This window comes from Triticum dicoccoides, chromosome 1A (genome assembly GCF_002162155.2).
Source record: "Triticum dicoccoides isolate Atlit2015 ecotype Zavitan chromosome 1A, WEW_v2.0, whole genome shotgun sequence".
In the NCBI taxonomy this organism is placed as follows: Eukaryota; Viridiplantae; Streptophyta; class Magnoliopsida; order Poales; family Poaceae; genus Triticum; species Triticum dicoccoides.
This window is the reverse complement of record NC_041380.1, coordinates 289,248,315-289,260,225: the sequence shown is the minus strand read 5'-3', so window position 1 is coordinate 289,260,225 and position 11,911 is coordinate 289,248,315.

The window sequence follows — 11,911 nt, the reverse complement described above, 5'->3', positions numbered from 1 at the left end:
GTGTTGGTATGGAGGGCTCCCGTGGATATGGTTAGCCATGGAAAGTTAAAGTATGGTGGAAAAAGGAATAAACTTTATTTTCTGTTTGGGAACCACCTATGATATATCTGAGCATGGAAAGTATTGGGAACTCTAAGTCGTTTTTGTTGGTGGGATGGATACAACTCCCAAAATGCTTTTATCTCTAAGTTTTTCGCTTTGAGCTCTAGCACCTCAACAAATCCCTACTTCCCTCTGCGAAGGGCCTATCTTTTACTTTATGCAAATTTTCTTTTGAATTTGAGTCTCCATCTTCTCTTATAAAAAGCACCAACCAGGAAGCCCAGGCGCGCCTTGGTGGGTTGTGCCCACCTCGAGTGCCCCCCGGACCGCTTCTTTGCTCTATAAATACCCCAATATTTCCAGAACCCTAGGGGAGTCGATGAAATATTCATCCAGCCGCCGCAGAGTCCAGAACCACCAGATCCAATCTAGACACCATCTCGAATGGGGTTCACCACCTCCATTGGTGCCTCTCCGATGATGTGTGAGTAGTTCTTTGTACACCTTCGGGTCCGTAGTTAGTAGCTAGATGGCTTCATCTCTCTCTCTCTTGATTCTCAATACAATGGTCTCTTGAAAATCCATATGATGTAACTCTTTTGCAGTATGTTTGTTGGGATTGATGAACTTTGAGTTTATGATCAGATCTATCTTTTTATATCCATGAAAGTATTTGAGTTTCTTTGATCTCTTTTATGCAAGATCTCTTATAGCCTCGTATTTCTTCTTCGATATTTGGGTTTTGTTTGGCCAACTTGATCTATTTATCTTGCAATGGGAAGAGGTGCTTTATAGTGGGTTCGATCTTACGGTGCTTGATCCCAGTGACAAAAAGGAAACCGACACGTGTGTATCATTGCTACTAAGGATAAAACTATGGGGTCTATCTCTACATAGATAGATCTTGTCTACATCATGTCATCATTCTTATTGCATTACTCCGTTTCTCCATGAACTTAATACACTAGATGCATACTGGATAGCGGTCGATGTGTGGAGTAATAGTAGTAGATGCAGGCAGGAGTCGGTCTACTAATCTTGGACGTGATGCCTATGTAATGATCATTACCTGGATATCGTCATGAGTATTTGAAGTTCTATCAATTTCCCAACAATAATTTGTTCACCCACCGCTTTGCTATTTTTCTCGAGAGAAGCCACTAGTGAAACCTACGGCCCCCGGGTCTCTTTCTCATATTATTTGCCTTTGCGGTCTATTTTATTTGCCATTTATTTTCAGATCTATTAATCCAAAGACCCAAAAATACTTTGATGCAATTTATTCTTATTTATTTGTTTGGCTTCGATCTATCGATGTACTACGAATTTACCTCACGCCTGTTTGCCTATCTTGAGGCGTCGTACCCCAGAAGGGATTGACAACCCCTTTAACATGTCGGGTTACGAGAGGTTGTTATTTGTGTGCAGGTGCTGTTTACATTGTGTTGCTTGGTTTTCCTACTGGTTTGATAACCTTGGTTTCATATATGAGGGAAATACCTCCGCCGTTGTGTTGCATCATCCCTTCCTCTTTGGGGAAATACCGACGTAGCTTTAAGCGACATCAGAGCAACTCCGGATGTTATGAACATCTGGTAGAGCAAAGTTGATGACTACTCGATAGTTCAGTGTGCCATGCTTTACGGCTTAGAATCGGGACTTCATAGACATTTTGAACGTCATGGAGCATATGAGATGTTCCAGGAGTTGAAGTTAATATTTCAAGCAAATGCCCGAATTGGGAGATATGAAGTCTCCTATAAGTTCTATAGCTGCAAAATGGAGGAGAATAGTTCTATCAGTGAACTTATACTCAGAATGTCTAGGTACCACAACCACTTGACTAAACTGGGAGTTAATCTTCCCTTATGATAATGTCATCGATAGAGTTCTTCAATCACTGCCACCAAGCTACAAAAGCTTCACGATGAACTATAATATGCAAGGGATCGGTAAGACAATTCCCAAGCTCTTCGTGATGCTAAAGGCTGTGGAGGTAGTAATCAAGAAGGAGCATCAAGTGTTGATGGTTAACAAGGCCACTAGTTTCAAGAAAAAAGGCAAAGGGAAGAAGGGGAACTTCAAGAAGAATGGCAAGCAAGTTGCTGCTCATGTGAAGAAGTCCAAGTCTGGACCTAAGCCTGAGACTGAGTGCTTCTACTGCAAAGGGACTCGTCACTGGAATCGAAATTGCCCCAAGTATTTGGCGGATAAGAAGGATGGCAAAGTGAAAGGTATATTTGATATACATGTTATTGATGTGTACCTTACTAATGCTCTTAGTAGCGCCTGGGTATTTGATACTGGTTCTGTTGCTCATATTTGCAACTCGAAACAGGGGCTACGGATTAAACGAAGATTGGCTAAGGACGAGGTGACAATGCGCGTGGGAAATGGTTCCAAAGTCGATGAGATCGCCGTCGGCACGCTACCTCTACATCTACCATCGGGATTAGTTTTAAACCTAAATAATTGTTATTGGGTGCCAGCGTTGACATTAACATTATATTTGGATCTTGTTTGTAGCGACCTGACCCGAATGGATCAAGTCTCTGTGCTTAAGTGTCATCCCTGGATCGGTATGCTGACACACACAGTACTCGAAGGATTTATACCAGAGGTAAATCACATGTATAAAGTAACGTAAATACTATTACCTCAATCCATATAGCGGAAGCAACAAGGTTGTGGATTCCCATCAACACCAACGGCAAAGTTGAGTGTAGAAATCGTAACCCTAACGTATCACTTACTCGTCGTAAGATAATCCTCCAACATGAGACGTTGCAGCCCGAAACGGGTTAGTACATTGAATGTACTGGCAAATTCACACCATAGAGAAAATGATGAACAATGGCTATCACTACATGCATATATGGCTGGTGGAAAAGCTCTATGGTTACAATGTTTTTGCGTAAAGCCAATTTTTCCCTACTGCAAAGGAATATAATTTATTTAACTATCATGGTGGTTGTTGAACTTTGAGAATGGTTGACAGCATTCTCAATCCCAATTAAGTAACATCATTAAACCCAACAATATTCATTTAAAGTAACGTGATGAGATCAACAGGATAATCCAAGAACTAGATACTCAAGATGTCCATAACCGGGGACACGGCTAATCATGATTAGTTTATACACTCTGCAGAGGTTTGCGCACTTTTCCCCACAAGACTCGATCGCCTCCGTTTGGTTTCTCGCACTACAGGGTGTTTGAGAAGACGGATGACCGAGACATAGTCTTTCAGAAGCGCTAGCACCTTATGATCGGGTAGACCGTACCACCTACATCCCCTACATCTGCTAGTCTACCACTGTAAGAGTTCGCACAACTTAGTCAACTATGCCAGAGCCCATAATGGCTTGTGGCTGCACACGTAAGTTTCTAGTATGAAAAATCTCATGATCCCTTTGAGCCTGGGTGGCGGTCCAAAAGAAAAACAGGCAAGTCCTGGAAACCCTAGGAGCCTCAATCCACCCAGATGTGTGTTTAAGTTGCCACCTTAGATAAACCATTAATTATCAATCTCACATCTGTCATGGATTTCACTCACCCAATCCACGTCTACTAGCATAGCATGGCATAATAAGCAAACATAGAAGTAACTCCCAAAGGTTTGATAATAAACAGGTCATAGGTACTACCTCATCTACTTCCCATCCCACAATTTAATTAGATCCTAATCATGCAATGTGTGAGAATTGATCTAATGCAATAAAACTGGGTAGTAGAAAAGGTATGATCAAAGTGTGAACTTGCCTGCAATGTTGATGAAGATGATTCGCACTCAAAACTCTTGATAGATCTACTCGTCACACTCCGGTCAATCTATCGTAAGCAAGCAATAATAACCACACATAAGCAATCACTCAAAAGATCAGAAAGATCGAACAAGATGGTTCGGAAAACATCAAAACCAAGCAAATAACTCTTGCAACATAAAATAATTTCTAACGGTATCAAAATGATGTGAATTTGGCCTTATTAGAATGTTTAGGTCAAGAGTTTCGATTTGCAAAAAGAATCAACTCAAACGGAGCTACGAAACTCAAGTTATGATCAAACGAAGTTTGAATTCAAATCTGATCTAATTCAAATTTTAAACTTTTCAAAAACATGTTTGAGTTGGATTAATGGATAGAGGAGATCATAACGAAGACGTGGGCGTTGGTTTCGTTGGATTTGGACTAACGAGTAAAAAGTTGTGCTTGTTTGAAGTATAGGGGCTAAACTGTAAAGAAAATCCTCACATATAGGTCCCTGGCCGAAATAAATAAGAAAAAGGAAAAATCTATAGAGCGAACGCTCGCTACAGAACCTATACGACGAAAACCGTTCGCTAAAGAAGCTAACTAATGAACGTTCATTAAATAAATAAACCTAAACAAAACCGGTTTTATAACAAAACCGATCTAGCGTTTTTTTAAAGAAAACCTAACTCTAAAAATAAACCGGACCGGGCGGTTTTATTACCGGTTCGGGGTTTTCTTTTGAAAACCGGCGACGGTGTTTTCCGGCAGCGGCGGTTACCGCGGCGATCGCCGGAGTCGGGAGGACGACGGCGGCGGCTCCGGTGGTCGCGGAGGGCAATGGCACGGGGCGGCAGCTCCACGTGGCGGCAGGGCAAAGCGCGGGCGGCGGCGCAGGCAACGACGACAAACGACGCGGCGAGGCGGCGAGCGGCGCGGTGCGCGGTGCGGCGGCGGCGCGGCAACGACAGCAGCAGATGCGGCGGCAGCGTGGTTGTGCGGCAGCGGCGAGAGGAGCGACGGGGTCCGGGGCCTCAGCTTATATAGGCAGGGAGGGGAGGTCTCGGGAGGCGTGGATGAGGGGCAAGGGGAGGCGTGCCCGGCCGGGACTCGACGGCGGCGGCGGAGTCGGCCACGCTCGGGACTTCGTCCCGAGCTCGAAGACGGGGCGACGCGGGCTGGGCCACGGCCTGTTGAGCCGGCTGGCCTGGCGTGGAGAGAGAGAGTGAAAGAGAGAGAGCAGTGCAGGGCTTCGGCCTAGCACTGTTCGAAGAGTTTTTTTTAATAAACCTTTTTTTCAGAGAACTTAAAATAATAAAAACAAAATAACTAAAAACATTATATGGGCATATAATATATCAAAATTTTCAGGAAAAGATTTTCTACAACATGGACATTTTTATAAAGTCAAATAAAATCCAGAAAAATTCAAATAATTCAAAGAGTCCTACTGGTCTATTAATATCCAACAAAAATCATTTTTAAAATACCAAAATGATTTCAATTTAATTTTTCTCCAATTTTCTATTGTAGGGAATCATGTTACCCTAATTTCCATATATTTTATTTTTGGAGAAAAATAATTTGAATAAAACTCAAATAACTCCAAATTGAAAATAAATTCAAAAGAACTTTGAATTTAATTCTTTGAAACTCCCAACTCCTATTTCATATAATTTGAAGAAGTCATTTTATCTTCTCTCATGAAAATCATTGAGTTGCATAAAGTTTCAGAATTGAAAATATTTTCAAATGAAATTCAATTATTTTCAAATACCCTTTCATTTAATTTAAATGGAAGAAGTCATATCATCTTCGCTCAAGGGTTTTGTATTTGAAAATAATTTGAATTCATGGAGATCAGAAAGCAAATATGAAAGTTTGGGAAAGTCCTTTTATTCCCTCTCATTTAACTTTCAAAAGTTTCGGATTCCACTCAATTTTAGACAATCAATCAAACAATCAATCAAATCTATCTATTTATTATAACATTCCAAAATTTAGAATTTTGGGATGTTACAAACCTACCACCCTTAAAAGGAATCTCGTCCTCGAGATTCGGAGAGGCTAGAAAGAAATAGGTTAGGGTTTGGGTCTTCTCAAAATCCATCGATCATCCCAGGGGTCTGGGGTGCTACCACTCTTAGAAACATCATTACTGTTCCATCAATACTCATATACTCCATCCTTATTCTTGACAGTGTCGGTATTCTCAGATCTTCAGGATAATTCCTTATCCGGCTCTTCCGGTAGTGGCATAACCTTTTCCTCAATTCTTCTGTCCTTTCATCTTAGTAAGGTTATTCCGAGACTGGGTCTACTTAGCTGACGGTCTGGCACCAAAACTAAACAACTATCGATATCTCATAGTGGTCAACAAATTGTGGTTTCTCCTGCAGGAAATGGGTCTGGTTGATCCTCACCGTATAACCTACGGTTGGCAGCAACTGCCGTGTACAAGGGAAAAATACCCATACTATTCTAAGGCTTAAACAAGGTTTTGATCGTCGTCTCTCCACTATTGGTAAGTCACTCAGATTTACCATCCCATATAGCAAGGCAAATAATAAGAGTAAGTCGGTATGGTGATCAATCCATCCCGCACCCAAATCATTACCTTGTATATGGTTTAGCGAATCTCGCATTGTAACACTCGATCATCCTCACAAGCATTGCAGAATTTCTCTCGTCGACGAACCAAGTTCGGAATAATCCATTGATTCTGCAAGCCAGACAAACATCTATCGTTCCTTCACAACTCTCAGGTTTTGCGTAAACTCCTATAAAATCGTTTGTCGACCAAGGTATATCCACTTCCAGGGTTTTTCCTTCAGCAAGAATGTGCTTGCTTCTTGGCAGGTCCTGGGGCCTGTGGGTTATGGCACATCTCATCACTTGTAGTCCTTGCACTTATCATCAGGCAACTGATCATTATTCCAACTTCCAACTTCCTAGTATTCTTAAATCCATCCAATTGTACTGTCTTCCTTCTATTGGCACCAAACTAGGACATGATTACTCAGACTCATCATGGAATTTTCCATTGATCCATATTTCCAACATCATACCTCCTTTATATCCAATAGTAATTTATCTCTTCATCCTCGTGGGATATCCCTCATACCGAGGTAAAAACTTATACTTATGAAGTCCATATTCCACTTCGTGGAACATCATTATCCTTTCCGCGGTCAAGCGTCCTTACAGGGGAATATTGGCCATCTCTGCATGGCACTTCTTCAACTGGGAAACGTGAAACACACCTTGAACTCCTGACAGTCCTTCCGGTAACTCAAACTTGTAGGCCACTTCTCTCATATGCTCCAAAACTCGGTATGGTCCTACAAATCTCGGGGCTAACTGTACCTTAACTCCAAATCGTTTAACTCCTCGCAGAGGGGTCACACGAAGACATGCTCTGTCTTCAATTTCATAGACTACCTCCTTGAGTTTTTGAGTCTACATAACTCTTCTGTCTGGACTGAGCTACCTTCAGTCTATCTCGAATCAACTTAACATTCTCTTCTGACTCCTTGATCACATTTGGTCCAGACAACTGACGGTCTCCAACTTCATCCCACATACTCTTGGGGCATCACACATATCGAGACAAAACTCATATTCATTTTTGTCCGAAACCCACTCAGTGGAGTATCCTTATCTTTTCCAGGGGTCAATGGTTCTTACAGGGTACTACCACCCTTAAAATGCACAAATCTTCCATAGAACATATTTCTCATATCCTCAGAATGGCCAAAATCCTTCTTCATAGAGTAACAACTCATAAAATCCATATCAGTACCAACGATGCTACTTTATTCATCCTCAAAAGATTACAATCTCTCGCTTCTCCATTACATGTCTCAACTCAACACCTCAATATAAAAGAAAATGTTCTCACTTCTACTACTCCATTTCTTTTGTTGCAAACTCAACTATCTAGCACAAGTCTCCTTCTCCTTAGGGCATTCGCTGGCAAACATATTACTTCTGACAAGTATCGAGGTTTCCTTTTTGGGCAACTGCTGAGGTAGTGCCCTGACTCCTTGCACTTATAACAGGTGACATGACTCAGATCCTTCCTGGAATCCAATCTACTTCTCTTTCTGGACTTTTCTATTCCCATCAGAGCTACTATTTCCAGTGGGTCATACTCTACTTTTTCTGTCGGGAATTCTACTAGATCCCCATTCAAACAATTTTGGGAGATGTGTCCTTCTTCTCCACATGAATAGCATGACTTGGTGTAGGGTTTAATTGGGTCTTCTTTAGGCGTGTCCTCCATCATAGCATTTTCTAAAATTTCCATGAGGGCTCCTTTCATTACTTCTTTCTTCTGCTGGATGGTTCGTTGTACCATGGGGTAAATGTGACACTGAGCAGGATAGTGGGTAGTCCCTTCACACAAGAAACAAGTAATCTACCTAATTGGGCATTCTTCAACTGGGTGACTTCCTTCACAATTAGGGCATTCATCCTTGTGTTCTTTATGGGTGTGTCTGATTTCTCCACAAATCTTGCATGCACCATGTTTCTTCATATCCTTTCCATAAGGTTTCAACTTCTGGGACACAAACCGAGACTTTGGCAAAGTCAACTTAAATTATTTCCAAGTGGTTACTCCTTGCCATCCATTCATGGTTTGGTACATCCTCCACCAAGTAGCAGCACCTCTTTCAAAGCACAGAAGAGCATGCTGGGTCATATCATGTCCAACTATAGGGTTATTCTACATGTGATCTTCCATGTTCTGAATCCATCGGTCTGCCTCCAACTGACTCATCGGTCCAGAAAATACAAGCTCATCTCCATTCATCCTCTACTGGGTCCATGTGGGTTTGGGGTAAGATAAGAGAGAGGGAGAGGGATACACACAACACAAACAAAAGTTTTGAAAAGACATATTTTATTGTGGCTGTCGGGAAAACATCAAACAAATGACAGCTCACAATCGTCGCATCTAATGTAGGTATATAACAGGGGTTTGGTCTTCTAAAGGTCAACATCACCAAACTCTTCAAGTCTTGTTCATGTCTCCGATGGCTTCTTCCCATCGTACCTGTCCTTCTTAAGTTCTTTTGCAAAATCAACTCTATTATCGCGAAGTCTCTCATGACGTCCTTTAATATTTCGGAGTTGCATTTCAAACTTCTGGTTTCAACATCCTTCACATGAACCATGGTCATACTGTCCTTCAGTTCCTAACAGTTCTCCGGTATCTCGAGGTTGTAGCTCCTCCAGCTTGGCTACTCTCATCTTCAGGATCTTGAGTTCCTCATGAAATACTTCCTTGTCTAATACGACTTCCTGGAGCTCCATTTTAAACTTCTTGATGTACTACTCCAGATCCTGGTGATATATCGGCTAGGGCTAAAACTTCAGCTTATGGTAGGTGCTCCATCAGCCTTCTTCCATCAAATCCATTTTGATGAAATGCATCAACTCAGCATGGTGACAATAGCATAAGCGGGCCATAACACGCTGGATAGCTAGGTTTCTGCTCTTGTCATTTCCATGCGCTATCATTCCATAGTTGATATCTCCTGCCTCAAAACTTCGAGTTCTCATGCTCCTTGTTTTAGTCTTTCTCAGATACACCTTGATCTCGGGTATTGACAACTTCCATAGTCTGCCAAGTTCCATAAGGGTAGCCTTCATAGGTCATACAAATCTGGGAATTCTTTAGAGCCTACAAATTCCACTTGTCTTCGGTTGCACGGAAAATACTCTTCATTCTGAAGTGGTCTTAGTTGTCCGATATCTTGTACTTCTTGGAGTGGTCTCATCAGTCGAATCTTCGAGTGGTCAAAAGGGGAAAGGGGTATGGTCTCACAAAAGGGAATTTTTGAATAAGCTCAGAAGAGAAGAGAGGTAAAAGATCTTTTTGAAAGGGAAAGTTGTAGAGAAAAGTCTTTGCTATGGGCTTGCCAGTTTCTAGGGTCACGTCCTACAGTCAACATGTGCTCTGATACCATCTTGTAGCGACCCGACCCGAATGGATCAAGTCTCTGTGCTTAAGTGTCATCCCTGGATCGGTATGCTGACACACACAATACTCGAAGGATTTATAACAGAGGTAAATCACATGTATAAAGTAACATAAATACTATTACCTCAATCCATATAGCGGAAGCAACAAGGTTGTGGATTCCCATCAACACCAACGACAAAGTTGAGTGTAGAAATCGTAACCCTAACGTATCACTTACTCGTCGTAAGATAATCCTGCAACATGAGACGTTGCAGCCCGAAACGGGTCAGTACATTGAATGTACTGGCAAATTCACACCATAGAGAAAATGATGAACAATGGCTATCACTACATGCATATATGGCTGGTGGAAAAGCTCTATGGTTACAATGTTTTTGCGTGAAGCCAATTTTTCCCTACTGCAAAGGAATATAATTTATTTAACTATCATGGTGGTTGTTGAACATTGAGAATGGTTGACAGCATTCTCAATCCCAATTAAGTAACATCATTAAACCCAACAATATTCATTTAAAGTAACGTGATGAGATCAACAGGATAATCCAAGAACTAGATACTCAAGATGTCCATAACCGGGGACACGGCTAATCATGATTAGTTTATACACTCTGCAGAGGTTTGCGCACTTTTCCCCACAAGACTCGATCGCCTCCATTTGGTTTCTCGCACTACAGGGTGTTCGAGAAGACGGATGACTGAGACATAGTCTTTCAGAAGCGCTAGCACCTTACGATCGGGTAGACCGTACCACCTACATCCCCTACATCTGCTAGTCTACCACTGTAAGAGTTCGCACAACTTAGTCAACTATGCCAGAGCCCATAATGGCTTGTGGCTGCACACGTAAGTTTCTAGTATGAAAAATCTCATGATCCCTTTGAGCCTGGGTGGCGGTCCAAAAGAAAAACAGGCAAGTCCTAGAAACCCCAGGTGCCTCAATCCACCCAGATGTGTGTTTAAGTTGCCACCTTAGATAAACCATTAATTATCAATCTCACATCTGTCATGGATTTCACTCACGCAATCCACGTCTACTAGCATAGCATGGCATAATAAGCAAACGTAGAAGTAACTCCCAAAGGTTTGATAATAAACAGGTCATAGGTACTACCTCATCTACTTCCCATCCCACAATTTAATTAGATCCTAATCATGCAATGTGTGAGAATTGATCTAATGCAATAAAACTGGGTAGTAGAAAAGGTATGATCAAAGTGTGAACTTGCCTGCAATGTTGATGAAGATGATTCGCACTCAAAACTCTTGATAGATCTACTCATCACACTCCGGTCAATCTATCGTAAGCAAGCAATAGTAACCACACATAAGCAATCACTCAAAAGATCAGAAAGATCGAACAAGACGGTTCGGAAAACATCAAAACCAAGCAAATAACTCTTGCAACATAAAACAATTTCTAACAGTATCAAAATTACGTGAATTTGGTCTTATTAGAATGTTTAGGTCAAGAGCTTCGATTTGCAAAAAGAATCAACTCAAACGGAGCTACGAAACTCAAGTTCTGATCAAACGAAGTTTGAATTCAAATCTGATCTAATTCAAATTTTAAACTTTTCAAAAACATGTTTGAGTTGGATTAATGGATAGAGGAGATCATAACGAAGACGTGGGCGTTGGTTTCGTTGGATTTGGACTAACGAGTAAAAAGTTGTGCTTGTTTGAAGTACAGGGGCTAAACTGTAAAGAAAATCCTCACATATAGGTCCCTGGCCGAAATAAATAAGAAAAAGGAAAAATGTATAGAGCGAACGCTCGCTACAGAACCTATACAACGAAAACCGTTCTCTATAATGAACGTTCATTAAATAAATAAACCTAAACAAAACCGGTTTTATAACAAAACCGATCTAGCGTTTTTTAAAGAAAACCTAACTCTAAAAATAAACCGGACCGTGCGGTTTTATTACCGGTTCGGGGTTTTCTTTTGAAAACCGGCGACGGTGTTTTCCGGCAGCGGCGGTTACCACGGCGATCGCCGGAGTCGGGAGGACGACGGCGGCGGCTCCGGTGGTCGCGGAGGGCAATGGCGCGGGGCGGCAGCTCCACGTGGCGGCAGGGCAAAGCGCGGGCGGCGGCGCAGGCAACGGCGGCGAACGACGCGGCG